Here is a 17061-nt window from a genome sequence, read left to right as displayed (position 1 = left end):
GTGCACTCATGATTACTAAGGGAACAAATTTTCCAAAAGGATCCATAGCCAAAAAGTGAAAAAAACCTGATCAAAATATCAGAAAAGAAGTTGTTTGTAAAAAATCTCAAAGCAGACTCAAAATCTTGCTTTTGACTCGGAAAAAGTTGTTCAAATCCAAAAATATATGGCAAGCATCAATAGACCAAGGACTAACTATGTGTCAAGTTTCAATACAATCTGGCACTGAGGTACATGGATCACGATCCATGTTCCTCTGACAAAATTTGATACAAAATTTGCACCATAGCTAGATGACATCATAGGGAGTCTAGTGACTCTTTCAAAATTGAATTTGGATAGGAAAACCAGACCAAAAGCCCAAACTTGTCAAGAACTCTGGCAAAGTGTCAGAATTGACTTAATTTCCAATCCAGAGGTCCATTTCCAAAAAAAATTGATGCCATAGTATCTACTAAGCATGCTGAATCTGATGGTACCAAGAAAAGCCACTTTGACTTCCCAACATGGATCCTGATCCATGTTCCTCTGAGTCAAAATAAAAGCAGAATTTTACCTCAGAGAGAGGTAGCCCACACGAACCTAATGGTTTTTTCAAAATTGAAATTGGACCTGATTTTTGATGTTGTGAGTAAAATTGTGTACTATTGAAAAACCTCATTAAACTTTCGTCAATTGAAAGCTAGAACTAACATAATGACTGTAAACTCACAGCTATTAAGCATTTTTTGACAGATTGCAGGTACTAAATAATACTACCCAACAAGTAAGATCAAAACGGGGAATTCATGCGAGCTAATGAGGTAACCCGGTTTGGATTTTGCAATACCAATTCTTCATGAATTTGTGATCAAGAAGATTGTACCAAAATAGGTATTCTAGCATCATAGACCAAGCGAGCAATCACTCAACTGAAGGTAGCGTGAATCAAAGACCACTGCATCCTTCATAACCTATTGTAGAGGAAAGCGTTTCTGACACCTCATCAAAAAGATCATACAGCCTAATGACTGAGGACTCCAATAAGTTGAATCCTCAAGAAAAAAATTCCATGGGGGTGGGTCCTTTTCAACCTGCATCTGACGTAAAATTATTGTACTTGAAGTTTCAATTTGAAAATGTGCTTAAGGCCAAAATCTATAAGGATGGAATGGACCACTACGGTGTTAAGTTGGAACATAAGCCAAGTGAGTTCAAAGACCTTGTAGATGCGGATTATGACGGGGATAGGTATTTCAACAGAGATGGAATTATGTACTTAGTGATTCACAACCCCTTTATTGTGGACAAATGGAGGATGACTGGCACCAAGGACAAGATAGATGAAGAGCTAGCATATGACCCCACCCAAAATGGATAAGAAAAACACAATGCTCAGATGCACCAATGAGACAGAGCGGCTTAATATAGACAACACTTACATGGGGCTATATAAATTCAATAATGGATAACAAACACTCTATTATAGATGTGATGAACCCCGCATCAAGGAGCTGACTAAATGCAAAAAAGTATACGTTTTCACTTACACCAAGGGGAGAAGTATTCAGGTGGTCACAATGGACAATTATGGCTGATAATACTCTCCTATGGATCGTAAGGAGTAAGAACGATATACATATTTTGGGGGAGCACTCCACCAATACTATGTAAATATAGAAAAAGTGAAAACCATGACTACTCACACGAGACCAGAAACTGGGTATGTAAGCCCAGTGAGAACCAGAGTGGAAGATTCTTTTGGACATGAATGATTTTTGAACACAAGGCCTATGGGATCAACAGGATCTAGGTCTTCTATGAACACATAGAGGGGCAGTGCGGCACCTGACGTAACTTACACCACTAAAATCCCTCTGACTATTACATGAGATCGACTTGATGAACGTATAGCGGATAGGATACCACTGGATAGGATACCAATTATGGTGCCAAGGGGAGATTATGAATCTAGAGAGACCACACCAAGAGGACCAAAGGTGATTAGGATGGTTGCGGAGTCCAGACGCATGCAACCATCTCAAGTGGAAAAATGTGTACCCAAAAAGTATAGTGGATTGAGAGATCCATATACCCATGTTTTGATCTTCAAACAAGTGTTGAGGACGGAAGAGGTAATTGATTTCCATGCTCAATATGAAGGTTTTGGGTTGACTTTAGAAGGGACTTCTTTGACCTGGTTTCAACCTTTAAACAACCTGGAATTTGCAAGTATTGAGAAACTTCTCTAAGAATTCACTGAGGAATTCTCAAAAAGAGGAATTAAGCATAATACTGTCTCCCAGATCTATGCATTTAGAGAAAAGGAGAAGGAAAAGGTGAAGGAAGCCTTGTTTTGTTTTAAACAATACATAGAAAGATGCCCTACTAGAGAACTACCTCAAGATGAGAGACTGTCAGTCCTTTTCATGTAAGGATTGCGAAATGATACTCTCAAAAAGACTTGTACTTAAAGGCATGTGTTACTTTTGAGCAAGTCAGGAAAGAGGCGTTGTGTATGGTAGACAATTGCAAGGAATATGGAGAGGTGATAGAAGACACAAACCAAGGGATGAGTAGGACCTCTTCAACCACTAGTGAGTCCACAATGAAACTGGGTGGGCAAAACCCAACTATGCCAGATGTTGATCAAATGATCGAGGAAGTTATGAGAAGGATGAATCAAGGAAACAGGATGAACCCAAACACATGACAACCGCCCACCCAAAAATGTGACACTTGTGGAGAAGATCACCCAACTTAGTGGTGCAACCTTCAACAGAGTTCAGGAGTAAATGTATCACCTGTACTGAAGTGGTGTGCTAATGAACAAAAATGGATAAACCATGAAACCCACGAATGTTTCTATGATAGAAACTATGTTAGAAAGAGACAATATGGGTCACATGGAGGGTAGAAGTTTCCACCCCCTCGAAGATACCAAGTTGGGCCAAATAACGCTATCCAAGGGCAAGAAAAACCTCAACCTGTGTCGGGGTATCAACCTCCTTTACCCCAAGAAAACAGGACCATGGTAAGGATTTCTCAACCTATAGAAGCACCTTCTGATTAGAGTATGGTCTAGGTGGTTTCATACCAAGAAGATTTAGACAATACCTATGAGAGGGGGTTTGATGGGAATGCATATGCTTTGGATGGACAAACTCCATGGATGGTTCGTGAAGAGATGCAAGAGCCCTCATACATAGCACAACCAACAAAAAGCCATTACTTGGTAGGTGAAAATATGCTTATGTTCATGGAAAACCGGAACTACAAACCTAGGGGATATCCTCCTAGAACAGGACAATCGATGGGGGCTCCACAAGCTTCTCCACCATGCTATAAATGTGGCGGTGATCAATGGGCAAGGATTTGTCCACACAAAGGAGAACGAATCAAACTTTTTGGGTTCTGTGAAGGGTGTACAAATGACCATCTCATTCCACATTGTCCAAAAAACCCTGATAACAAAGGGAAAGCAACCATGAACAAAATTGGCATTGTGCCAAGATCAAGTGGATCAGAGACATAACCAACCATTCCAATAAATGCGGTAATGAGAGACCAAGCACATGAGGCTGCAAGGAACACCCCAACCAGCCAAACATAGATAGAAAATTTGTCTGTCAGAACCCCTAAGAAATCCTGGAAGGCAAAACAAAACAAGATAAAAGCCAAAAGAGAGAAAGAAAAAATGACTTTGGAAGCCAAATTACTGCAAATAGAGGAAGAGTTGAGGATGAAAAGAGACGGCGTTGTAGCAAAGCCATCAGCAATATTGTCGGGAGGATCTATCTTGGTGGACAAGGTCTTTGAACCCTTGGACGTGATCGTAAAAGCTTACGATGCTAGGTTAAAGCCTAACCAAACCCAGGAGGATAGGTGGATAACATACCCTCACCCATGGTATGAAAAAGAGAGGTTAAAGATGTGCAAGGAGCTCATCCAAGCCGCTTAATCGCTTATGGAACCACCAGTTCCAACTGCTCCAAAAATTGAGCTGTTAATCCGTAAAAAATTCAAGAGTTAAAGGAACGTGGAATTGGATATGGAGACTGAACATATTCTATAAAGGAAACACCCTTGGATACAAGGATAGCGGCGAATAGCAAGCACCTCTGCCCACTCCTAAGGTGGAAGAACAATGGCCACATGATTTTTGGGAATATTTCAGAAACAGAAAAGATGGAAGCGTAACGCTTCAGTCAGCACCGATCACGGAGATCCACCTCGAGCATGAGCTCTACCCAAATGATATTCGATCACTGCATGGTGATGCATGTATCGAGATATCGGAAGACAACAAGCCTCAATCATTGAAGAATTTACCTTCATTTATTAGCAACCATGAAACCAGATCATAGGTAAAGAAAGTACCATCTCAATGGAAGGCTAATCCTAAGATGGTGGATACCAAAACTCTTCATGAGCTGATGTCATCCCCTATCCATTGTACGCTAACTCTATCAGAGTTTCTGCATATAAGACCTCATCTTTGGATAGTGGTTGGATTTTTTTTGGAGAAAATAGGGCTGGTGATTCTGCCACCAAATGCTTCTTCAAAAACACTGAATACCCAAATCTCAAAACAAGCTAAACATGAGCCAGTGCGAGTGAACAAGGTAGGAGATTATTGTGAAGGAGAAGAAGGAAATACTACCCTGCCCGTGGAGTACAAAGATGTGAAGTCGATAGCAATATTGGATAGTGGAGCTGGAATAGCCATAGCCACTAAAGCAATGTGGGAAAAATGGGGAAAAACTGCTCTCTGGAAAACTAGAATGAAACTCCAATTAGCAAATGGGTATCTGGAGAGACCTATTGGTATTTTGGAGCAAATTGTAGTAATCTCTTGCGGAATTGCATATGAACACACGTTCGCCATTATGAATTTCGATGAGAGCAGCAATTTTGATATCATATTGGGCAAACCATTTATGCATCAGCTCAAATGATACAAGATTGGGGTTACGACTACATCTACCTAAGAAACAAGGATATCACTATGAAGATCAGTATCACGGACCATAGCTATAGAGATGTGGAACGAGCCCCAAGAGAAGTACTAAACTCCACAACTGACCAAGAAGGAGAAATACTGGCTTGGCCACAAAACAAAGCTCACAATTGGACAGGTGAAGCTTCTGAAGGTGGTAGTTTAAAAAAAGAGGATTGCATTCACAATAGGTCAACACAAGACGAGGCATACCTACTAGAGCCTTGTCTAGAAGAGATGTTTGAGCCTTTTGGATGGCAACAAATACTGGCCACTCTTGATGTATGCGTGAATGAGGTGACCCTGACCAAATTTTGTGATGAGGAAGGATATGATATCATCCCATTCCAAATGATGAGTGTTAGCCTAAATCCAAAATCAGAATTGGAAGTCCTTGACAGGGAAGAAGTTGCAGATTGTCGATGCATAGTGGATTAGATCTTAGTAAGGGACCTTGGCCAAACGGATGAAGAAGCATTCCAAGACTCCATAGATAAGCTGTTAGAGGACAACACAAACGATGAACTTTCTAGTAGCTCAGATCAGAACATCAAATGGAAGGATCAACAAGTAATCTACTATGATTTTCCAAACCAAAATCCTCGAAGACAGCGTAGGTATCAAAATAAACACATGAACAAACGAAACAAGACGTAAGAATACTCATTACCTCTATTAACCAACAAAACGTACTACTTAAGCTCTATTGAAGCAACCGATTGCCTTAAAAATGGGATATCAAACAGGTACATGAAACCTGACTCAACCAAAACAAAAGTGAAAAAGAAGAACACACAAAAGCCACAAACGAAGAGTATTACCGAAAAAGCAATGAAGTTGTCCAAAACCGAGTGCAAAAACACGTACAATGGATTGAAACGAGCTTTGAAGCAAGTTTGAACAATGGAATTGGAAATCAATGAGGAATCAAACGATGATAATTTTGATGCACCTTCCCACTACAAGAAGTACACTATTCAAGATAGAAAAATTGTGGTGCAGAAACTCAAACGAGACCCAAAAGAGCTTGGAACTTCATATGATGGGCCTGAAAAAGCCAAATGCATAAACTTAGCACAACCAGGTGAGGAACCTAAACCAGCATACATTGCACCGGACCTCACCGAAGAAGAAGAGCGGCTTCTGATAGATACACTTAGACGGTATAAAGATGTGTTTGCTTGGTCAAACAAAGACCTAAAGGGAATAGATCTAGAGATCTGTCAGCACACGATACCCCTTAAAAGTGATGCCAGACCACACAGACAACGTCCTTATACATACAATGAGACTTTTGCCAAGAAAATTGAGGAAGAGATAGACAAACTGAAGGATGTGGAGTTTATGTACGAGATTGAACACACTGATTGGGTATCCTTGATTGTGGTAGTACCCAAAAAGAATGGCAAATTGCATGTCTGTGTAAACCTCAAACAGGTAAATGCTGCCACCATCTGGGACAACTATCTACTACCAATAACAAATCATGTTATTGAGAGAGTAGCGGGAAAAGATGCCTATAGTTTTTTAGATGGATTCTCCGGCTACAACCCATTAACCATCAAAGCAGAAGATCAACACAAGACAACTTTTGCAATAGAGTGGGGTATATTTTCTTACAAGGTAATGCCTTTTGGCCTAACCAATGCACCTGCCACTTTTCAGAGACTAGTGAGTCACGCATGCAAGTAATATCTCAGACAATTTTTAGAGATATACATGGATGATTTTTGTGTTCATTCTCACCTAAGAAGTGATCACATAACGCATCTAGGAAAAGTCTTCGAAAAGTGTATAACCTATCATATTTGCGTAAACCCTAAAAAATGTGTCTTCATGGTAAGACAAGGTAAAATTTTGGACCATAGTGTCCAAAAATGGGGTTTCCACTGATCAAGAAAAGATACAAGTAATTGCCACACTACCAAGACCAACAAAAATGAAACAAGTGCAGGCATTTATGGGACATTGTGGGTACTACAGGATCTTTATATACATGTATGTTGTAATAGCTAAGTTTTTGTATGCCCTCATTGCTAAGTTTGAATGGACAGAAGAATGCAAACAGGCTTTTCACAAATTGAAGCAGCAACAACTAATTTTTGCTCCAATTTTGCAAGCCTTTGACTGGAGCAAGATCTTTCACATTCATGTTGACACATTAGCCTATGCCATAGGATGTATATTAGCCCAGCTAGGAGAGAAGAAAATGGATTTTCTCATTTGCTACTCTAGTCAGCAGAGCTGAACAACGCAGAGAAAAATTACACCACTACAAAAAGAGAAGGTCTAGGAATGATATATGCTGTCAAAAAATTTAGACACTACCTTCTTGCAAACAAGTTCGTTTTCTTTGTAGATCACCAAGCACTGTTATATCTAGTCAACAAACCTTGCAACATTGGAAGGATTGTTTGCTGGTTTATACTATTGCTTGAGTTCAGTTTCACAGTAGTCATAAAAAAGGGGACAACACACACACGAGCAGATCATCTTTCAAGACTGTTCCATGGGGAAGCACCTAAAGGTATTGATGATGATCTTCTAGATTCATACCTGTTTAACATTGAAATGGTTCCAAGGTGGAGTGAAGAGGTCATCCCTCTACTCATAATCGGATCATTATAGGTGGAAAGACAACCATCAACAATACATCGAACAAGAAATCTCCAGGTTTTAGCAGGGCAACTATACAAGCATGGTAAGGATGGGATTTTGAGACTATCTATACAACCAAAAGAATACGAATACCAGCTCAAACAAACTCATATACAACATACGGGGTTTCACAATGGGGAAACACAAACATACCAAAGGCTAACAAGACTAGGAGTCTACTGGCAAAACATGGAACACAACGTCCATACTTATGTAAAATCATGTAATATCTGCACAAAACAACCTCCAGTGGAACATGCCACCCTGTTTCGAGTAGCACAAGCACCCAAATGGAGTACTCACATAACTGAGTACTTAAGAAACAAGACCTTCCCAGAGGGATCGGGCAAGGCAAGAATGAGAACTGTAGAATTGCAACCAACTATATAGGTGGGGAAAGGACGAACAACTACGATTGTGTGCTATGGAAAGTAAATATTATGTTATCCTAGAACAAGCACACTCGAGCCATCCAAGGGGACATTTCTCTGCTGATAAAATGGCAAAGCTAATACTTCACTCAGGCATATGGTGGCCAACCCTGTTTGGGGATGCAGAGGCCTATGTCAAACAATGTGATGAATGTCAACGCACAAAACCACCCCTAAAAAGAGATGAAATGCCATTACAACTAATGATGGACGTACGTGCTTTTTCCAAATGGGGAATTGACTTTATTGACCCCATAATACTTCCTGCGTATAGGTTGCACTCACAATACATCATAGTAGCAATAGATTATATGAACAAATGGGCAAAAGCAAAGGCAACACATAAAAATGATGCACGGACTACGCCTCAGTTCCTTTTCAAACATATCTTTAAAAGATATGGTCTACCCATTGAGCGATAGGAGAACACACTTCCTGAACAACGTCATTGAAAGCTTACTTGACGAATTCATGGCGATCCATAAAAAATCAGTATCCTATCACCCACAAGCTAACGGAAAAGCCGAGAGCACCAACAAAATCCTATGCATGGTGCTCACCAAAATAGTCAGTGATTCAAGAAATGATTGCGACCAAAAGCTACACACTGCATTATGGGCTTACAGAGTAGCTTTTAAAACTTCCATCGGGATGACTCATTTTAACCTTGTGCTCGGGATTAATGCAATTCTACCCATGGAATTCTTAATTAAAACACTAGGAGTTGCAACACAATTAGGATAGACGGCTATCGGAGAGACTAGACACACTAGAGCAATTGGATGAAACCAGAGTAAGAGCGGTACTTGGGATATATGCTCAGAAAAGACAAATGAAATCTTTCCATGATCAACATGTGATTAGCAAGGATTTCCAAAAAGGGAATTACATTTTAGTGTATACCCTTAAACAACACTCCAAGAAACTCAAAAAGCGAGGGATGGGACCTTTTGCAATACATGATATATCACAAAGTGGTGCCATCAAGCTTGCAACATTGGCAGGAGAGGAGATGCGTAATTGGATGAGTGACTGCAGATTAAAGAAATATCTTCTTCCGTTGACACAAGAAGAACTCTAAACAATACATACGGTAGCTCAACGCAGAAGGCGAGCCCATGACATTCGGGAACAAGCACAAAAAGAATCCAAAATCAATATATTAAAGTGGAAGGAATAGGCAAACCTTCAGAGAAAGGCCCAACATAGAAATTGTATCAACTCCCCTCCAATAGCATCCATAAAAACGGAAGCTACATGGTTAGGTGGCATGGATTTATGCATTATGCTCCAACTTGCCAATGGCACCACCGAGCGTGCATTTAATGGACACTGGGGCAAGAGAAAATGTTGTCAACTACTCCACTTTCAAGAAATTAACAAAGGAACATCTAACACCAAAATACTATGGGGTTCAAAGTGGCCAACAAAAGCACAATGAACAATTTGGGACATGTAAATTTACCAATAATAGGTGATGGCACATTATATCTTCATCAATTTCATGTAGTCGAGGATAAGGATCTTAACAAAGCAATTATTCTGGGAATGCCATGGATGCACACTTATCAAGCCACACCAAATTGGCATAATAATACTTTGCAGCTCAAGCACGATGACCAATCTTTCACCACACCCTTTGTACAAACAACTATGTATGGGAACCTCTTCAATCAACACTTGATCCAATCCAGATATGTTCTCCAACGGCGGTCAAGAAAATTTGGGTAAAAAATTCCATTATGCAAAGCAGTCCAAAGAAATTATGGATACCCAAGCGACATGGCAATTCTAGCCCACCCACGGTGCATCAACAGAAACCCGACCTCGTCAAACCGCCCAAGGCTTTTGTTAAGCAACCTAGGCCAATCCAATCTCAACATCGACAAGCAAACGAGGTCAAGTGGGTATGGAAACCAAAACAACCTCGACAATGAAGACCACATCCAAGAAATTTCAGTGGAGACCAAAACAAAGCCCTCAATCACAAGACAAGGTAAAGTCACAACTTCTAGAGGCCACTATCCAACAAAGAGCACGTTTTCTACAGCTACTTTTGTTCGGACCACACAGATTCAACATAACCTCACCATTGAGAACCACTGAAATTATTGTTCAGTACCCATCTCTTGCACAACATTTTGTTACCACATGCATATCCTCGATTCACATCATAGAGCCACAATATACGGCTATGCATAGACACATACTTCGCTCCATTGCACTCTAACACATGTTTATCTGGGGTGACTCGCTCTAAGAAAGGGGGAAAATGCAACAAGATCATCATTTTGTATATATTAGCATCATTATTTTTCTTTTCTTTTCCTTTAACAGTTTTTCAAAACTTTTTAACTCTTAGCAGGCATAATCATGAGCCATATTGACACCATCTAAATGCCAGGTTAAGAATATGTATGTATGAGAGATTACACTAATTTTGGTGAAATTTTGGCCAACTAATAATAATTATAACTAATTTTCCTTTACTAAAAAGCTAAAAATGATAAATAATCAACAAAAATTAATGAGTTGAGCCTGGAAAGTCGGAATTGAATTTCGAAAGCAAACGCCGAAACTTCAAAGCAAGGGATTCGAACATGGAAAATATGAAAAGATTGGGCACACGACCGATTTCAAGCCAACTTCTAAAGGATCAAAATTGCAGAGTTGAAGACCATTTGTCGACTGAATATCAAAATAAAGAATGGTTCGAACTGCAGGTGATATGAACAACAAGATATGATCAATGGAGGTAAGTATGAATGGAGCATTCCGGGTAGATTGGGAGCATATAGCCAAATGGGGCAACATAAGCTCATTTGCATTGAGAGAGAGAGAGAGAGAGAGAGAGAGAGAGAGAGAGAGAGAGAGAGAGAGAGAGAGAGAGAGAGAAACATAGGGTTTTTCGCTTTGTTTCTGCCCATTGCGACCACCTCGATAGCTCTTACTACATCGGATTTGACAGGATGCCTCGAAGGAAAGCACAAAGGGAGTGGGGAGCACCACCATATAAAATTACAGATATATCCTTGAATGAGAAGGCCCATATCATAAAACAGGTGCTCGAAGCTATACCAGCCAATATATTCATTGGAAGATTTCAAGCAGTAGACGGAGAGATAGTAAAGACTACCATCTTTCCAAGGGAATTATGGACACTACACCAAAAGTCAGAAGTGCAAGCAGGGGCCACGTACCTACAGTTGGACAAATTTCTACAACTACCACCATGAAGGACGGATTTTAGAACGGCTCATGAACTCATAAGCTCTATTCAATACAATGGGGAAGCCACCCTGACGGACAAAGATGGAGCGACAGTCAAAGTGAAAATCACCGCGGAAATAATCAATGAATCTCTCCATCTGCAGCAAGGGACACACAATCTATTACAAAAGACAAAAGCAATAGATAATGACAAAGCCTCTTTGAAGCAAAGAGGACACAAACTGACATATCAAGATTTGATCTACTCAAAAAAAAAATTGCCGTTGCGCCTCATATTGCAACATTTCAAAGTACAGAAGCCACCAAGATACACTGAACCGCTGTTGCACATGGTAGTACTAATGGCAATGGTCTTAGCAAAAAGAAGAGTGGTCAGCTGCAACTTTGGCAACTACCTCCTCAACAACATAATAGAAGCAAATCTTGACCTACATGAACGTGGGACTAGTGCTGACTCGAATCACCTACCAAGCATTGGGAATGATTGTTGATCTACCACCTGCAGAAGCACAAATAGATTTGATCCACAAATACAAAAGAGCAGTAAAATCGGTAGCAGGACCATCCACAAGGCCAAAACTAGAGGTTAAACAAACAAGGTAGTGCGCAACAAGAACGGACACTAAGAGTGACAAGACAGAGTCAGATGCACCGAATAGCGAGGAAGCGGGGTCTAAGGAAAAAGATACCCCTTCAAAATACCAATCTTCAGATGAGGATCATGGGAGTGAGTTTTCCATGAGATATACACGATTAAAAAAGAGAATAGCCCGGATGGCAGAGGCCATCCCAATTACATAAGCCAGGAGAACAATGGAAGAAGTGCAAGCACTAAGAGAAATATTTCGACAACCGAAGCACGAAGAGAAAAGAAATAAGGGAACATAAGCGGACGATGAAAAAGAGGAAGAGGAAGAGGAAGAGGAAGAAGAAGACGTCCCTTTGCTACGCAAGCAGACAACAGCTCTTGAACGGATCAAACAACGTAAAAGATAGGAAGCAGTGGAGGCTCTAAACATTTCCAATGACACGCAGCAATGGATTCATAATGAGCTCAAACAAAAGATGGAGCAAAGAGAAAGAGAAGAGGCAAAGTGGCCACGTGTCAATGATCTCGAATCATCCAACGAATCTACAGAGGCCAAGGAAGAAGATGATAACCAAGAAGAGAAGGAAGAGCAGGACACGCTAGAACAACAAGGTTATGATTTTGAATCTCCTAAAGACAAAGAGGTGCCTTCATAGGCTGGAATATAAAAAAAGAGAAGAAGTTGTAGACCTTCTAGAACAAGGGGCAGATAAGGTGCTATCACAAGAGAATGCAGATCAAGAAAAAAAGGCAGCACCACCAGAAACTACTACAGTTCCAGCTGCTAATTGAAGCACTAAAAACAAAGGAAAGAACAATAGAAGAGGCTTGAACAAGAGATCAGGGCCAAAGAAGCCGACAAAAACCACGATCGCCTCGTTCGTAAGCTGTAGTAGAGAAAGGAGACTAAATGATCAGGCCGTTCAACATTGATGCACATTTAGACCAGATCAAGCTCCATATCCAATGCCAAAGAGCTCTCTACAACTTGCATGAGCTAAAGCTGGAAGATACCAAGAAGGAGGCATCTAAAGTAGCTGAAACCACTCTACAACTACAAGACAAAATAAAAGAGTTGCAAAAAGTTCAGCTACAACTCCAATCGGAGCTGCAAAGTGAATAAGAAAAATCAGCCTATTACTACAAAGAAGTCCAGCAATTTAATGAGGCCAACACTACTCTGCAAGTCAAGCAACAACGACTAGAGGAGGAGCTAACTAGAGAAAGAGAGCAGAGTGAAAAGTTGCAAAAGTCCTATGTGGTGGTCAACAAGACTCTGACTAGCTGTTAACCCTATAGGAGACGCCGAGCTCCTCAAGCTTGACAGCTAGATCAACCTCGATGAACAAAGAGGACCAAGATCTAAAGGAGGCCCTTGCTCAGGAAAAATAAAACAAAAAAATCATGACAGGAGGGCATAGAACACTGCAAAAAGCCAAAGAAAAGGAGATTGAAGAATTGAGAAAGCAATTGGCAGAGACACGGGGAGATTTGAAGGCTTTGAGGACAGCACAATAAAATCTTGAACAAACAGCCCCATTGGAATTTGAGCAAATAGGAGGATTTGAGCATTCCACTTTTGAGGCTCACCAAACAGATATGCCAAGTACAAGCACAGGAAAATTAATGCAGGAATTTGAAGATCCAACCATGCCATCCATCTCGAAGTCGGCCAAGGAAGAAATCCAGCGCTCGATCTCAGAAGTCACAGACCCCTCACACAAAGGATATCTGCAATATGAACTGAAAGTGTTGCAATGCTCATGATCACTCCAGATGAAGTGGTAAAAAACCTTGGGCATGAGATGATCACCCTACCACTGATACGGCAGGAGGCCAGATTATGGAAACAAAGAATGCTACTTGCCCTACAGCCAAACAACAGAGGGGATTACAGAGATGTTCCTATCACCGCAATACAAATTTATACTATCATTGAAAATCAACCCCTCTAGCAAAAGAAATGGTTTGAGCAGTGACCAACATATGAAACATACTATGGGAATGCTCTGCAGCATCTCAAGATCCACCCAACTTACTGTCCCATCAACAGACAACAATCCTGGGACAGCTTTTACTCTTGGCAAAGCAAAAGACCGGTTGTATTGAACTACCCGGTTATAACAAAGCCAATTAATAAAAACCCCCTGTCAGAGAAGTATATGGTTCACATGCTCAAAGGGGTCATCAACATGATGAAGGAGATCCCAGATCTTGCATACCAAACAGTGCTCGTGAAAATTGCCAAGATGCTAATCACCTGCATGACGGCATTCAATAATATAGAGGTAGTGGAGGATCCTGGCAGGTTTTTGTGGAAGGCACAAGAGGGCTGTGCTAGAATATGGAGGACAAAAATCCCAAGCAAAAATGTCATCATGGGATTCTATGCAAGAGCTATGTTCCTACCCTCCCACTACATGCAAACTTTTGAGGAGACATTCATGACCGGATACTTTGAGGTAGACTCCTCCATATTTAATCCCATGACCAAAGATCTGCCAGCCCGAGATAGAGCCTATCAAAGCACTCTAGAACAATAATCCTTTCAGAGAGCTGGCAACAAAGTGGAGATCGAGGCAAAGGCACAAAAGGTCAGACACTTCATTGCGACGCTAGAAAAAAAACCGATCAACCACTAGAAGACACTCAAAGACAGATTGCACAAGGATGTGCAACGAATAGGAAGGGGGGAATGTTTGGTGGACATAGCAGACTGACATGTAAAAGACGGATGTACACCAAACCTTGTAGTACTTGCTCATTTTTTTGAAAGAAGCGGTGTAAGTAAGCTAATGAGGATTCGTAATTGTAATATATTTTGTCATGCCCTATTAGCCTCTTTGAGTCTACACCCCTTGTAGCCAAATGGCCGCGGGAAGGTGCCCTTAGCTCTTAAGTCAAAACCCTTAGTTTTTGACAAAAACATTATCATTAGCTAAGAGGAGTATTGGACGTTTACTGTGAGAGACTCTTGCTGCTACAATTCGTAATCCACTTTTCTCCTTGTCTGGTGATCAGAATTCATTTCTGAATAGCACATTGTTTTCCTTGTCTCTTTCTCTACAATCTAAGCATAATCATTCTTGATTCTGTTGTAGTTACCGAAGTCTTGCTTGTGAGATAATTGCATTGATTTGAGGTCTTAAATAGTTGTTTTTTGATGTTTTGACCTTGGATAAGTGTTTCTATGCTTAAGGGGGACCTTGCAGTATGGTTCTATTTCAGTTTTCTGTACTTTTTTTGTGATGGATCATGATTTATGTACCTTCTCAGATGACTGAAAAACTTGGTAATATTGTACCCTTAGGTGTTTTGATACCTCTCCTTAAGTTTCATTGCATTCTGAATTCGCTTGGATGCCGAAAAGGCGTGATAACCTAGAGCGGTGAGATCGAACATAGACTGATTTTTTGACTAGGAAGTGGTTGATTTGCTTTTGTCGTAGTATGAATAGCCCCCGTGAGTTCACTTTGGTGAGATTGACACTCTCATTAAGTCTTCGTGCCCCATCCCGAGTCACTTCCTTGCATATTGACATTATGTTAGTACCAAAAAGCTATGCTGGAAAAATCTGCAGGGACCCGCCAACATGTGTGGCTCTAGAGTCCTTGAGCTTCTTCATGCACATGTGACTTGTTTAATACTAATCAATGCTCTTAATTCTCATTCACTATGCCTTTCTCTCTCTCTATTGATTATCTTTGATACTTTGATTAACTAAATCCTAATTAATTAATTGTTAGCTAATCTCTAATCTTGTGTGATTGCCCTCTACTCTTTGTGTGTGCATGTAGATCTGATTAGAGCATGTATGTTTGATAGATCTATGTGTGTATGCTTGTGATTAGTGTGTAGCATGATAGGATTAGTGATGATCTGCATCATTGGAATTGCTAGCATGTGTTATTGAGTTGATTTAAGTGAGGACAAGTGGAATTGGAGATTACCAATCTTGTGGCTTGCTCTTTCATAGGCCAAGTTCACCTCATAGAGTTAACCTTTTGTGTTGTATTGATTAGCTCACTACTCTTGTGTGTGTGTTTACATGCCAAGTGAGGAGAAGTGGAATTGGAGATAACCAATCTTGTGGCTTAGCTCCTTCATAGGCCAATTTCACCTCATAGAGTTAACCTTTTGTGTTGTATTGATTAGATCACTACCCATTGGAATTGTTAGTGTGTGTGATTGAGTTGATTTAAGTGAGGAGAAGTGGAATTGGAGATAACCAATCTTGTGGCTTAGCTCCTTCATAGGCCAAGTTCACTCCATAGAGTTAACCCTTTGTGTTGTAAAGATTAGCTCACTACTCATTGGAATTGTTAGTGTGTGTGATTGAATTGATTTAAGTGAGGAGAACTGGAATTGAAGATAACCAATCTTGTGGATTACCTCCTTCATAGGCCAAGCTCACCTCATAGAGTTGACCTTTTGTGTTGTAATGATTAGCTCACTACTCTTGTGTGCATGTTTCCATGCCCTAGCAAGTAGCTCATCATTTTTTATTGACATTTATATGTTGGTCATTGGAGCTATGCTACGATGGACCTCCAATATTTGGCACCGTTTGTTGGGGATCGATAGTCTACGACGCTAGTGTAAATCTTGGCATAGTAAAAAAGGTTTCCTCCCTAATTTCTTCACTAATTTGATTTATGTGCTAGTTGTTTTGTAGATTTTGGACGTGTGTGCATAGGGAAACGTGTTCAATTTATCCTAATTTGACACCATATTGCTCTAATTGTGTGCCTACACACTCTAATTTCTCACTAGCCCCTTTCTAATTTCATTAATTTTTGCTAATTTACACACTCATTTTCTACTAATTGGATTAGCACTTGGTGAATATGTTTTAGTATATGATTAATTAGAGGCTTCAATTGCATTCTAACAATGTTGACTTGTGCTAATGTAGAGTGTTTTCTTGCATCCATGATTAGGCAAGCCTCATAATTAAGTTCCATATTAGTATATAAACAAAAAGTAAGCAAGAAAGGTAGGTCTCTCTTTCTCAGTCTGTCTCTCTTTCTCTCTCTCTCTCTCTCTCTCTCTCTCTCTCTCAAGTAGCTGTGAAAACATATAGTATATTTGGGGTATTTGATTGCCACCTGCTTGATTTGGCAAGGATACCACTCGAAGATGAAGATATATATGAATAATGCTATGAAAAACAA

General features: G+C 40.2%; 1 protein-coding gene across 1 annotated transcript in view; it reads right to left on the bottom strand.

The window, feature by feature from the left end:
* Window positions 1-17061, bottom strand: part of LOC147423321 (uncharacterized) — a 224154-nt gene that overhangs the window by 50066 nt on the left and 157027 nt on the right. The window lies entirely within an intron of this gene.

This window comes from Adiantum capillus-veneris, chromosome 26, assembly GCF_014529385.1.
Source record: "Adiantum capillus-veneris isolate H3 chromosome 26, ASM1452938v2, whole genome shotgun sequence".
NCBI classification, from domain to species: domain Eukaryota; kingdom Viridiplantae; phylum Streptophyta; class Polypodiopsida; order Polypodiales; family Pteridaceae; genus Adiantum; species Adiantum capillus-veneris.
Note: the sequence above shows the minus strand (reverse complement) of the source record. Positions and strands in the feature narration are given on the sequence as shown.